The sequence below is a fragment of the Pristiophorus japonicus genome, chromosome 16 (assembly GCF_044704955.1).
Source record: "Pristiophorus japonicus isolate sPriJap1 chromosome 16, sPriJap1.hap1, whole genome shotgun sequence".
Taxonomy (NCBI): Eukaryota; Metazoa; Chordata; class Chondrichthyes; family Pristiophoridae; genus Pristiophorus; species Pristiophorus japonicus.
This window is the reverse complement of record NC_091992.1, coordinates 125,950,715-125,964,568: the sequence shown is the minus strand read 5'-3', so window position 1 is coordinate 125,964,568 and position 13,854 is coordinate 125,950,715.

Sequence of the window (13,854 nt, the reverse complement as noted above, 5' to 3'; positions counted from 1 at the left end):
GCGAATCGAATAACTAGCGCTGTAGAGAGGGCTTTAAACTAATTAGTGGGGGGGGAAGTTTAAGGTGAGCGGAAATTGAATAAGGAGAAGGCAATAGAGCAGGGTAGCGCTGGGGGAACCAGAGCGTAACAGGAGGAGACAGAATGTATAAATATAAAAGTGTATCAGAAAGTGGGGTCAAAGCAGGAAAAAATGGGAAAAAAACAAATTTAAAAGCTCTTTATTTGAATGCAAGCAGTATTCGCAACAAAATAGATGAGTTGACGGCACAAATAGATACAAATGGGTATGATCTGATAGCCATTACAGGGACGTGGTTGCAAAGTGACCAAGGCTGGCAACTAAATATTCAGGGGCATTTGACAATTCGGAAGGACAGACAGAAAGGAAAAGGAGGTGGGGTAGCTCTATTAATAAATGATAGATCAGTGCGTTAATGAGAAATGATATTGGCTCAGAAGATCAAATGTTGAATCAGTTTGGGTGGAGATAAGGAATAATAAGGGGGAAAAGTCGCTGGTGGGCGTAGTCTATTGGCCCCCTAACAGTAGCTACACTGTTGGACGGAGTATAAATCAAGAAATAAGGAAGGCTTGTAAAAAAGGAACGGCAGTAATCATGGGCGATTTTAACCTTCATATTGATTGGACAAAGCAAATTGGCCAGGATAGCCTTGAGGAAGAGTTCATAGAGTGTATCCGGGATAGTTTAGGTTCCTTGAACAGTATGTCGCTGAACCAACCACGGTGCAGGCTATCTTAGATCTGGTACTGTGTAATGAGACAGAATTAATAAACAATCTCATAGTAAAGGATCCTCGAGGAATAAGTGACCATAGTATGGTTGAATTTCAAATTCAGTTGGAGGGTGAGAAAGTTGGATCTCAAACCAGTGTCCTACGCTTAAATAAAGGAGACTACAAAGGAATGAAGACAGAGTTGGCTAAAGTGGACAGGGAAAATAGATTAAAGTGTGGGACAGTTGATGAGCAGTGGCAGACATTTAAGGAGATAGTTCATAACTCAGAAGAAAAATATTTTCCAATGAGAAGGAAAGACTGTAAGAGAAGGGATAACCATCCGTGGCTAACGAAGGAAATAAGGGATGGTATCAAATTGAAAACAAGGGCATACAAAGTGGTCAAGACTAGTGGGAGGCCAGAGGATTGGGAAACTTTTAAAAGCCAGCAAAGAACGACTAAAAAATAATAGAGGGAAGATAGATTATGAAAGTAAACTAGCACGAAATATAAAAACAGATAGTAAGAGTTTCTACAGGTACTTAAAAGGAAAAGAGTGGTTAAAGTAACTGTTGGTCCCTTAGAAGATGAAACTGGGGAATTAATAATGGGGAACAGGGAAATGGCAGAGACTTTGAACAAATATTTTATATCAGTCTTCACAGTCAAAGACACTAAAAACATCCCAATAGGGGATAATCAAGGGGCTATAGGGAGGGAGGAACTTAATACAACCACTATCACTAAAGAAGTAGTATTCGATAAAATAATAGGACTAAAGGCAGAAAAGTCCCCTGGACATGATGGCTTGCATTCCATGGTCTTAAGAGAAGTGGCTGCAGTGCTAGTCGATGCATTGGTTGTAATCTACCAAAATTCCCTGGATTCTGAGGAGGTCCCAGCGGATTGGAAAAACGAAAATGTAACAACCCTATTTAAAAAAGGAGGCAGACAGAAAGCAGGAAACTATAGACCAGTTAGCCTAACATCTGTCTTTGGGGAAATGCTGGAGTCCATTATTAAGGAAGCAGTAGCGGACATTTGGAAAAGCAAGATTCAATCAAGCAGAGTCAACATGATTTTATGAAAGGAAAATCATATTTGACAAATTTGCTGGAGTTCTTTGAGGATGTAACGAGCAGGGTGGATAAGGGGGAACCCGTGCATGTGATGTATTTGAATTTCCAGAAGGCATTCGATAAGGTGCCACATAAAAGGTTGCTGCACAAGATAAAAGTTCACGGGGTTGGGGGTAATATATTAGCATAGATAGAGAATTGGCTAACTAACAGAAAACAGAAAGTCGGGATAAATAGGTCATTTTACGGTTGGCAAACAGTAACTAGTGGGGTGCCACAGGGATCGGTGCTGGGGCCTCAACTATTTACAATTTATAAATGACTTGGATAAAGGGACCGAGTGTAATGCAGCCAAATTTGCTGATGATACAAAGATGGGTAGGAGAGCGAAATGTGAGGCAGATACAAGAAATCTCAAAGGGATATAGACAGGCTAAGTGGGTGGGCAAAAATTTGGCAGATGGCGTATAATGTGGGAAAATGTGAGGTTATCGACTTTGGCAGAAAAATAGAAAAGCAAATTCTAATTTAAATGGAGAAAACTTGCAAAGTGCTGCAGTTCAGAGAGACCTGGGGGTCTGCCTTTAGTCCTATTATTTTATCGAATACTACTTCTTTAGTGATAGTGGTTGTATTAAGTTCCTCCCTCCCTATAGCCCCTTGATTATCCCCTATTGGGATGTTTTTAGTGTCTTTGACTGTGAAGACTGATATAAAATATTTGTTCAAAGTCTCTGCCATTTCCCTGTTCCCCATTATTAATTCCCCAGTTTCATCTTCTAAGGGACCAACAGTTACTTTAACCACTCTTTTCCTTTTAAGTACCGATAGAAACTCTTACTATCTGTTTTTATATTTCGTGCTAGTTTACTTTCATAATAGCATGCAGGTACAGCAAGTAATCAGGAAGGCAAATGGAATGTTGGCCTTTATTGCAAGGGGGATAGAGTATAAAAGCAGAGAAGCCCTGCTACAACTGTACAGGGTATTGGTGAGGCCACACCTAGAGTACTGCGTACAGTTTTGGTCTCTGTATTTAAGGAAGGATACACTTGCATTGGAGGCTGTTCAGAGAAGGTTCACTAGGTTGATTCCGGCGATGAGGGAGTTGACTTATAAGAACATAAGAACATAAGAATATGAGAATAAGGAACAGGAGTAGGCCATCTAGCCCCTCGAGCCTGCTCCGTCATTCAACAAGATCATGGCTGATCTGGCCGTGGACTCAGCTCCACTTACCCGCCCGCTCCCCATAACCCTTAATTCCCTTATTGGTTACAAAATCTATCTATCTGTGATTTGAATACATTCAATGAGGTAGCCTCAACTGCTTCCTTGGGCAGAGAATTCCACAGATTCACAACCCTCTGGGAGAAGAAATTCCTTCTCAACTCGGTTTTAAATTGGCTCCCCCGTATTTTGAGGCTGTGCCCCCTAGTTCTAGTCTCCCCGACCAGTGGAAACAACCTCTCTGCCTCTATCTTGTCTATCCCTTTCATTATTTTAAATGTTTCTATAAGATCACCCCTCATCCTTCTGATCTCCCAACGAGTAAAGACCCAGTCTACTCAATCTATCATCATAAGGTAACCCCCTCATCTCCGGAATCAGCCTAAAGAATCGTCTCTGTACCCCCTCCAAAGCTAGTATATCCTTCCTTAAGTAAGGTGACCAAAACTGCACGCAGTTCTCCAGGTGCGGCCTCACCAATACCCTGTACAGTTGCAGCAGGACCTCCCTGCTTTTGTACTCCATCCCTCTCGCAATGAAGGCCAACATTCCATTCGTCTTCCTGATTACCTGCTGCACCTGCAAACTAACTTTTTGGAATTCATGCAACCCCCAGGTCCCTCTGCACCGCAGCATGTTGTAATTTCTCCTCATTCAAATAATATTCACTTTTACTGTTTTTTTTTCCAAGGTGGATAACCTCACATCTGCCAAACCTTAGCCCATTCGTTTAACCTATCTAAATCTCTTTGCAGCCTCTCTGTGTCCTCTACACAACCCGCTTTCCCACTAATCTTTGTGTCATCTGCAAATTTTGTTACACTACACTCTGTCCCCTCTTCCAGGTCATCTATGTATATTGTAAACAGTTTTGGTCCCAGCACCGATCCCTGTGGCACACCACTAACAACCGATTTCCAACCCGAAAAGGACCCATTTATCCCAACTCTCTGCTTCTGTTAGCCAGCCAATTCTCGATCCATGCTAATACATTTCCTCTTACTCCGCGTACCTTTATCTTCTGCAGTAACCTTTTGTGTGGCACCTTATCGAATGCCTTTTGGAAATCTAAATACACCACATCCATCGGTACACCTCTATCCACCATGCTCGTTATATCCTCAAAGAATTCCAGTAAATTAGTTAAACATGATTTCCCCTTCATGAATCCATGTTGCGTCTGCTTGATTGCACTATTCCTATCTAGATGTCCCGCTATTTCTTCCTTAATGATAGCTTCAAGCATTTTCCCCACTACAGATGTTAAACTAACCGGCCTATAGTTACCTGCCTTTTGTCTGCCCCCTTTTTTAAACAGAGACGTTACATTAGCTGCTTTCCAATCCGCTGGTACCTCCCCAGAGTCCAGAGAATTTTGGTAGATTAGAATGCATCTGCTATAACTTCCGCCATGAAGATAGGTTGAGTAGATTGGGCTTGTACTCATTGGAGTTCAGAAGAATGAGAGGTGATCTTATCGAAATATATAAGATAATGAGGGGGCTGGACAAGGTGGATGCAGAGAGGATATTTCCACTCATAGGGGGAAACTAAAACTAGGGGACATAGTCTCAGAATAAGGGGCCACCCATTTAAAACTGAGATGAGGAGGAATTTCTTCTCTGAGGGCTGTAAATCTGGGGAATTCCCTGCCCCGGAGAGCTGTGGAGGCTGGTCATTGAATATATTTAAGGCAGAGATAGAGAGATTTTTGAGCAATAAGGAAATAAACGGTTATGGGGAACAGGCAGGGAAGTGGAGCTGAGTCCATGATCAGATCAGCCATGATCGTATTAAATGGTGGAGCAGGCTCGAGGGCCAAATGGCCTACTCCTTCTCCTATTTCTTATGTTCTTATGTTCTAAGTCTTCTTTCTGAGCACATGACCTAGGCTGACCCACTCCCAGTGTCAGTACTGAGGGAGCGCTGCACTTTTGGAGGTGCCCTCCTTTGGATTAGATGGAATTTGCGATTGGAGGCATACCTCCGGAGCGCGCCTCTGACCCGCTAAAAATATCGGCACCTTCCATCAGACCCCCAGGCTTCGGAGACTTCAGGTCATTTCCTCCAATCAGAACGGAGAATTCCTAATACGCATATGGGGATTCCCTTTAAGAACAGAATCCCCATAAGCATACGAGGAATCCTCAAATAATTAAATAATTTATACAACTGGAATAAAAATACATTTTCTCATTTTCAAATTTAGTGAAAAGGCGCTTCAATAAAACATAAAAATCTTATTGCTAAAAAAAATAAACCCTGCAGCTAATTCCTTTGAATTTTTCTGAGAATATCTGAGAAGATGTACTGCTCAGAAAGAAATATAAAACGCTGTCCCCTTCAAAGGGGCAATAAACCAGGGGCAAGAATCTTGAGCAAATATTTTGTGAGTGGTATTTAAGACCAAGCAAAAAACAGGACAAACCATCAGCAAAGATTCCACTTTTATTACATAATGTTGTCCTGCACTGTGGACCTTAATCTTTCATCTAGGTTGTGCAATAATAGCAGAAAAACAGCAACATTATCTCTACTGCATTAATTTTTTAACTGGAGCCACAAAAGAAAGAAAGACTGAGAAACATAGAAATTTACATAGAAACATAGAAAAGGAAGCCATTTCGGCCCATCGTGTCCGCATCAGCCGACAAAGAGCCGCACGGCCCTCGGTCAGCAGCCCTGAAGGTTACATATAAACCTATGAATAATGAACAATGGCGGAAAGATAAAGAGCACCCAGCCCAACCAGTCTGCCCGACACAACTGTGACACCCCTTACACTGAAACATTCTACACTCCACCCCAACCGGAGCCATGTGATCTCCTGGGAGAGGCAAAAACCAGATTAAAACCCCAGGCCAATTTGAGGAAAAAATAAGAACATAAGAATTAGGAACAGGAGTAGGCCATCTAGCCCCTCGAGCCTGCTCCGCCATTCAATAAGATCATGGCTGATCTGGTCGTGGACTCAGCTCCACTTACCCGCCCTCTCCCCATAACCCTTAATTCCCTTATTGCTTAAAAATCTATCTATCTTTGACTTGAAAACATTCAATGAGCCAGCCTCAACTGCTTCCTTGGGCAGAGAATTCCACAGATTCACAACCCTCTGGGAGAAGAAATTCCCCCTCAACTCGGTTTTAAATTGGCTCCTCCGTATTTTGAGGCTGTGCCCCCAAGTTCTAGTCTCCCCCACCAATGGAAACAACCTCTATCTTGTCTAGTCCTTTCATGATTTTAAATGTTTCTATAAGATCACCCCTCATCCTTCTGAACTCCAAGGAGTAAAGACCCAGTCTACTCAATCTATCATCATAAGGTAACCCCCTCATTTCTCGAATCAGCCTAGTGAATCGTCTCTGTACCCCTTCCAAAGCCAGTATATCCTTCCTTAAGTAAGGTGACCAAAACTGCATGCAGTACTCCAGGTGCGGCCTTACCAATACCTTATACAGTTGCAGCAGGACCTCCCTGCTTTTGTACTCCATCCCTTTCGCAATGAAGGCCAACATTCCATTTGCCTTCCTGATTACCTGCTGCACCTGCAAACTAACCTTTTGGGATTCATGCACAAGGACCCCCAGGTCCCTCTGCACCACAGCATGTTGTAATTTCTCCCCATTCAAATAATATTCCCTTTTACTGTTTTTTTTCCCAAGGTGGATGACCTCACACTTTCCGACATTGTATTCCATCTGCCAAACCTTAGCCCATTCGCTTAACCTATCCAAATCTCCTTGCAGCCTCTCTGAGTCCTCTACACAACCCGCTTTCCCACTAATCTTTGTGTCATCTGCAAATTTTGTTGCACTACACTCTGTCCCCTCCTCTAGGTCATCTATGTATATTGTAAACAGTTGTGGTCCCAGCACTGATTCCTGTGGCACACCACTAACCACTGATTTCCAACCGGAAAAGGACCCATTTATCCCGACTCTCTGCTTTCTGTTAGCCAGCCAATTCTCTATCCATGCTAATACATTTCCTCTGACTCCGCGTACCTTTATCTTCTGCAGTAACCTTTTGTGTGGCACCTTATCGAATGCCTTTTGGAAATCTAAATACACCACATCTATCGGTACACCTCTATCCACCATGCTCGTTATATCCTCAAAGAATTCCAGTAAGTTAGTTAAACATGATTTCCCTTTCATGAATCCATGCTGCGTCTGCTTGATTGCACTATTCCTATCCAGATGTCCCGCTATTTCTTCCTTAATGATAGTTTCAAGCATTTTCCCCACTACAGATGTTAAACTAACCGGCCTATAGTTACCTGCCTTTTGCCTGCCCCCTTTTTTAAACAGAGGCGTTACATTAGCTGCTCTCCAATCCGCTGGTACCTCCCCAGAATCCAGAGAATTTTGGTAGATTATAACAAATGCATCTGCTATAACTTCCGCCATCTCTTTTAAATCTGTGAAAATTCCTCTCCGGCCCATCCAGGTGATCAAAACTAATCCAGGGGATCACCCTGGCCATATTCGATTCCCTGCAGTACCTATCATCATATCTGCGCTGGCCAACAAGAGGTTATCCAGTCTAATCCCAATTACCAGCTCGAGGTCCGTAACTCTGTAGGTTACTGCACTTTAAGTGCCCATCCAACCATCTTTTAAATGTGGTGAGGGTTTCTGCATCCACCGCTCTTCTAGGCAGTGAGTTCCAGACCCCCACAACCCTCTGCGTGAAGAAGCCCCCCGTCAAATCCCCTCTGAACCTTCCACCAACCACCTGATAACTATGCCCCCTTATAATAGACCCTTCCACCAATGGAAATAGGTCCTTGCTATCCACTATATCCAGGCCCCTCAATATTTTGTACACCTCAATGAGTCTCCTCTCAACCCCCTCTGTTCCAATGAGAACAAATCCAGCCTCTCTAATCTGTCCTCATAACTAAGATTCTCTATTCCAGGCAACATCCCAGTAAGCCTCCTCTGCACCCTCTCTAGTGCAATCACGTCCTTCCTATAATACGGCGACCAGAACTGCACGCAGTACTCCAGCTGTAGCCTAACCAAAGTATTATACAATTTAAGAATAACCTCCCTGCTCTTATATTCTATGCCTCGGCCAATAAAGGCAAGCATCTCGTATGCCTTCTTAACTTGCATTTATATAGCGCCTTTCACGACCACCGGACGTCTCAAAGTGTTTTACAGCCAATGAAATACATTTGGTGTGTAGTCACTGTTGTAATGTAGGAAACGCAGCAGCCAATTTGTGCACAGCAAGATCCCACAAACAGCAATGTGATGATGATCCGATAATCTGTTGTAGTGAAGAATAAATATTGGCCAGGACACGGGGAGAACTCCCCTGGTCTTTTTTGGAAATATATCATGGGATCTTTTACGTTCACCTGAGAGGGCAGACGGGGCCTCGGTTTTAACGGCCCAGATATTGCGGTGCCGATGACAGCGTACGCACAGGGTACACCGCCGTAACCCTTCTAAAAGTCCCCTTGCGATCAGGCAAGGTTCGCCTTGACAGATCTACCACACCGACTCAAAAATTGCCTTCGCTGGCGCGGAGTTGGACAATTTGCCCAACAGTTGCCCAGCAAATGCCCACGAAACCCTTACGCTTCGGTAAAAGCAGGCATAGGGCCTGCTTTCACCAGTGTAAGGGGTAATATAAATCTTAAATTAAAAATTAAAACATTAAAAATCATGCACAAAGACTTAAAATTAAGTTATGCAAAATTTGATCCGATTAAAATGTGTAAAATTATGTGATAAAAGTGCTGATAGTTTGTCCTGTTTTTTTGCTTGGTCCCAAATACCACTCACAAAATATTTGCTCAGGGTTGAGATGTCGGTTTTATTGCCCCTTGCACAGCGTTTTATATTTCTTTCTGAGAAGTATGTCTTCTCAGTTACTCTAAGAAAAACTCAAAGGAATTAGCTGCAGGATTTATTTTGATTAACCACTTTGAAACCTGTATCCAGATCCGACTGTTTTGTTGGACTGGTCACTATCTTGCCTGTGATGCTTGTTTTGTAATTCATTATGGGCTCGAGCTTGGTCAGAGTACTGCCCACAGCTGCCGAGGTACCGCTCGAAAAAAATATTTTCTGAGAGATTCCTCAGGTACCGCCTATTGTGAGGCTGCACGCAGGGAGGTTAAAGTAACAGTGACCTCAGTCTTTAATAAGACACTCCAGAGTGAGTAACAGGCCTTAGGGGGCCGGCTTATATACAGTGCTCCCAAGGGATGCTGGGATCCCTTGGGACTTCAGGGGATGCGCTCCCTGGTGGCGGAACATGGGAGTGCATGCTTTACAGATACACAACATCACTCCCCCCACAAAGTCAAAGTGAAAACTATTTACAAGGTGAGGCGGTCGGGAGCCTTTCTTTCCCTGGTGGACCGCCTCGGTACAAATGTCTGTTCTGTTGTGTTGGCTGTGCCCTCGCTGGGCTGGCGTGTTGTTGGCCCTGCAGGGCTGCTGGGTGAGCCTGGCCTTGCTGGGCTGTTGGGCATGATGGGCTTGATTTCCTGGTCCAGCGTGATGTCGTTGATCCTTTGGGTGTGTGTTGTGGGCTCGAAAAAGGTGGTGTCTGCTGTGGGTTGTTCAGGGCAGTCTGTGAACCGCAGCCTCGTTTGGTCCAGGTGCTTTCTGCAAATTTGTCCATTGTCTAGTTTGACTACAGACACCCTACTCCCTTCTTTAGCTATCACCGTGCCCGCGATCCACTTGGGACCATGTCCATAGTTTAGCACATACACAGGGTCATTCAGATCAATTTCGTGACACAGTGGCGCGACCATCGTTTACTTTTTGTTGCTGCCGCCTGCTCTCGACCTGATCATGTAGGTTGGGGTGAACCAGCGAGAGTCTGGTTTTAAGTGTCCTTTTCATGAATAGCTCAGCCGGGGGCACCCCTGTGAGTGAGTGGGGTCTCGTGCCGTAGCTGAGCAGTACTCCGGACAGGCGGGTTTGGAGTGAGTCTTCTGTGACTTGTTTGAGGCTCTGTTTGTATTGCCCGCTCTGCCTGCCCATTGGAGGCTGGTTTAAACGGGGCCGAGGTGACATGTTTGATCCCATTGTGGTTCATGAATTCTTTAAATTCGGCACTGGTGAAACATGGCCCGTTGTCACTGACCAGTATGTCAGGCAGGCCGTGGGTGGCAAACATGGCTCTCAGGCTTTCAGTGGTGGCGGTGGCGGTGCTTCCCGACATTATTTCACATTCAATCCATTTTGAAAAAGCATCCACCACCACCAGGAACATTTTACAGTGAAACGGGCCCGCATAGTCGACATGGATCCTCGACCATGGTCTGGAGGGCAAGGACCACAAATTTAGTGATGCCTCTCTGGGCGCGTTGCTCAACTGAGCACATACACTGCATTGCCGTACACAGGACTCTAAGTCAGAGTCAATACCGGGCCACCACACGTGGGATCTGGCTATCGCTTTCATCATTACTATACCCGGGTGTGTGCTGTGGAGATCCGAGATGAACGTCTCTCTGCCCTTTTTGGGTAGCACTACGCGGTTACCTCACAACAGGCAGCCTGCCTGAATGGACAGCTCGTCCTTTCGCCGCTGGAACAGCTTGATTAGCTCTTGCATTTCAACGGGGATGCTGGCCCAGCTCCCATGCAGTACACAGTTTTTTACAAGGGACAGCAGAGGATCTTGGCTGGTCCAAGTCCTAATCTGGTGGGCCATGACAGGTGATTTATCATTTTCAAACTCTTCCATGACCATCAACAAGTTTGCAGGCTGCGCCATTTCCACCCTCCGTGGTGGGCAATGGTAGCCGACTGAGAGCATCCGCACAGTTCTCGGTGCCTGGCCTGTGGCCGATGGTATAGTTATACGCTGATAGCGCGAGTGCCCACCTTTGTATGCGGGCTGAGGCATTAGTATTTATCCCTTGTTTTCAGCGAACAAGGATTTGAGGGGCTTGTGATCGGTTTCCAGCTCAAATTTGAGGCCAAACAGGTACTGAATCATTTTCTTTACCCTGAACACACACGCCAATGCCTCTTTCTCAATCATGCTGTGGGCCCTCGCAGCCTTAGACCAGCTCCTGGAGGCATAGGCAAGAGGTTGCAACTTCTCCGCAATGTTAGCATGTTGTATGTAATACACACCCGGCTCCGTACGACGATTCATCACATGCAAGCACAAGTCTTTTACACGAGTTATACAATACTAGCAGCTTGTTGGAGCATAACATGTTTCTGGCTTTCTCAAAAGCAATTACTTGTTTTTTTCCCCATACCCAGTTCTCACCTTTATGCAATAACACATGTAGGGCTCTAAGAAGGTGCTTAACCCCGGTCGGAAGTTACCAAAATAGTTGAGGAGTTCCAGGAACGACCGCAGCTCCGTGACGTTCTGTGGCCTGGGTGTGTTTCTGATAGCCTCTGTCTTGGCGTCTGTGGGCCGAATGCCATCCGCCGCGATCTTTCTCCCCAAAAACTCCACTTCTGTTGCCATGAAGACGCATTTCAACCTCTTCAGCCGCAGTCCTGCGCGATCCAGTCGCTGGAGGACCTCCTCCAGGTTTTGTAGGTGCTCGACGGTGTCCCGACTCATGTCCAATATGTCGTCCTGAAAGACCACCGTGCGTGGTACCGACTTGAGTAGGCTCTCCATGTTTCTCTGGAAGATCGCTGCAGCTGACCGAATTCCAAACGGGCATCTGTTGTAGATGAACAGTCCCTTGTGCATGTTGATGCCGGTGAGGACCTTCGAAGACTCCTCCAGCTCCTGTGTCATGTAGGCCGAAGTCAGGTCGAGCTTGATGAATGTCTTGCCTCCTGCCAGCGTCGCAAATAGGTTGTCTGCCCTAGGTAGCGGGTATTGGTCCTGTAGCGAGAAATGATTAATAGTTACTTTATAATCGCCGCAAATCCTGACCGTGCCTCACTTTTGAGCACTGGAACTATCGGGCTGGCCCGTTCGCTGAATTCCACTGGGGAGATGATGTCCTCACGTTGCAGCTTGTCCAGCTCGATTTCCACTCTCTCCCTCATCATGTGAGGTAACGCTCGCACCTTGTGGTGAATGGGTCGTGCCTCTGGGACCAAGTGGATCCACACCTTCACCCCAGAAAAGTTTCCAATGCCTGGCTCAAAAAGGGAATTAAATTTTTTAAAGAACCTGGGTACATGAGGCCTCATCGACATGTGATAGCGCTCGGATGTCATCCCAATTCCAGCGGATTTTGCCCAGCCAGCTCCTTCCAAGCAGTGTGTGGCCATCCAGAGTGGCAGTTCGTGCACCATGCCCTCGTAGGTGACCTTGACCATGGCACTGCCCAGGACAGTGATGAGCTCTTTGGTGTACATTCTCAGTTCCGTGTGGATGGGGCTCAGGGCTGGTCTGAGTGCCTTGTTGCACCACAATCTCTCAAACATCTTTTTACTCATGATGGATGGGTGAGCGCCAGTGTCCAGTTCCATAGCTACGGGTAAGCCATTCAATTTTCCATTTAGCATTATAGGTGGACATTTCGTTGAAAATGTTTGCACCCCGTGTACTTCAGCATCTGCCTCCTCTCTCTGAGGCTCGAAATTGCATTGATCCACCATGGACCAATCTTCCTCTGCCATGTGGTGGTTAGCAGGTTTTGCAGAGCTTGCAGCTCGTTTGCAAGCTTGTTGGAGGTGCCCCATTGTTCCACAGCTCTTGCAAACATACCCTTTGAAGCGGCATGAATAGGCTGAATGGAAGCCTCCACAACGCCAACAAGGTGTGAAATGCCTTGCATTCATCCTTTGTTGGGGACTCTGAGTCATCTAGGTCACCTGAGGCCTGCTGGCAGTTGCAGACTCGTGGTTTCTGCCCTGTACATTTTTGTTCGCAAACACAGTTCTAGTTAATGTATTAACATTGCTAGCACTTGTGTGCTGAGAGATTTGTTTGGTATTATCACTGGTGGACATAAACGCCTGTGCTATCACAATAGCCTTGCTGAGGATCGGTGTCTCTACAGTCAAAAGTTTTTGTAGGATGGTCTCATGGCCAATGCCCAGTACAAAAAAGTCTCTGAGCATCTGCTCCAGCTAGCCATCAAACTCACATTGTCCTGCAAGTTGCCTTCGCTCGGTGACGTAGCTCGCCACTTCCTGACCTTCAGATCGCTGGCACGTTTAGAACCGATACCTCGCCATCAGCACGCTCTCCCTCGGGTTGAGATGCGCCCGAACCAGTGTACATAGCTCCTCATACGACTTATCTGTGGGTTTCATCGGAGCCAGAAGATTCTTCATGAGGCTATAGGTCAGTGCCCCACAGACTGTGAGGAGGACCGCTCTCCTTTTTGCAGCGCTTCCTTCTCCGTCCAGCTCGTTGGCTACAAAGTACTGGTCTAGCCGTTCGACATAGGCTTCCCAGTCCTCACCCTCCGAGAACTTCTCCAGGATGCCCACAGTTTGCTGAATCTTTGCGTTGGGTTCGTATACTCATCGCCAGTTATTGTGCACACAGGGAGGTTAAAGTAACAGTGACCTCAGTCTTTATTAAGACACTCCAGAGTGAGTAACAGGCCTTAGGGGGCCGGCTTATATACAGTGCTCCCAAGGGATGCTGGGATCCCTTGGAACTTCAGGGGATGCGCTCCCTGGTGGCGGAACATGGGAGTGCATGCTTTACAGATACACAACACCCCCCCATCTGGTGCCCAGATCCCGCCCGGTCAGAGATTCCTCTGTGAAGTACCGCCGGCACAACTTCCTGCCGCCCGCCCATCCTGGAGGCTCCAAAAATGGGATTTTCCTTGTGGACGATCCTCTAAGATCGTGCTCCCGCCTGCCAGAATGACCGCTGGCAAAA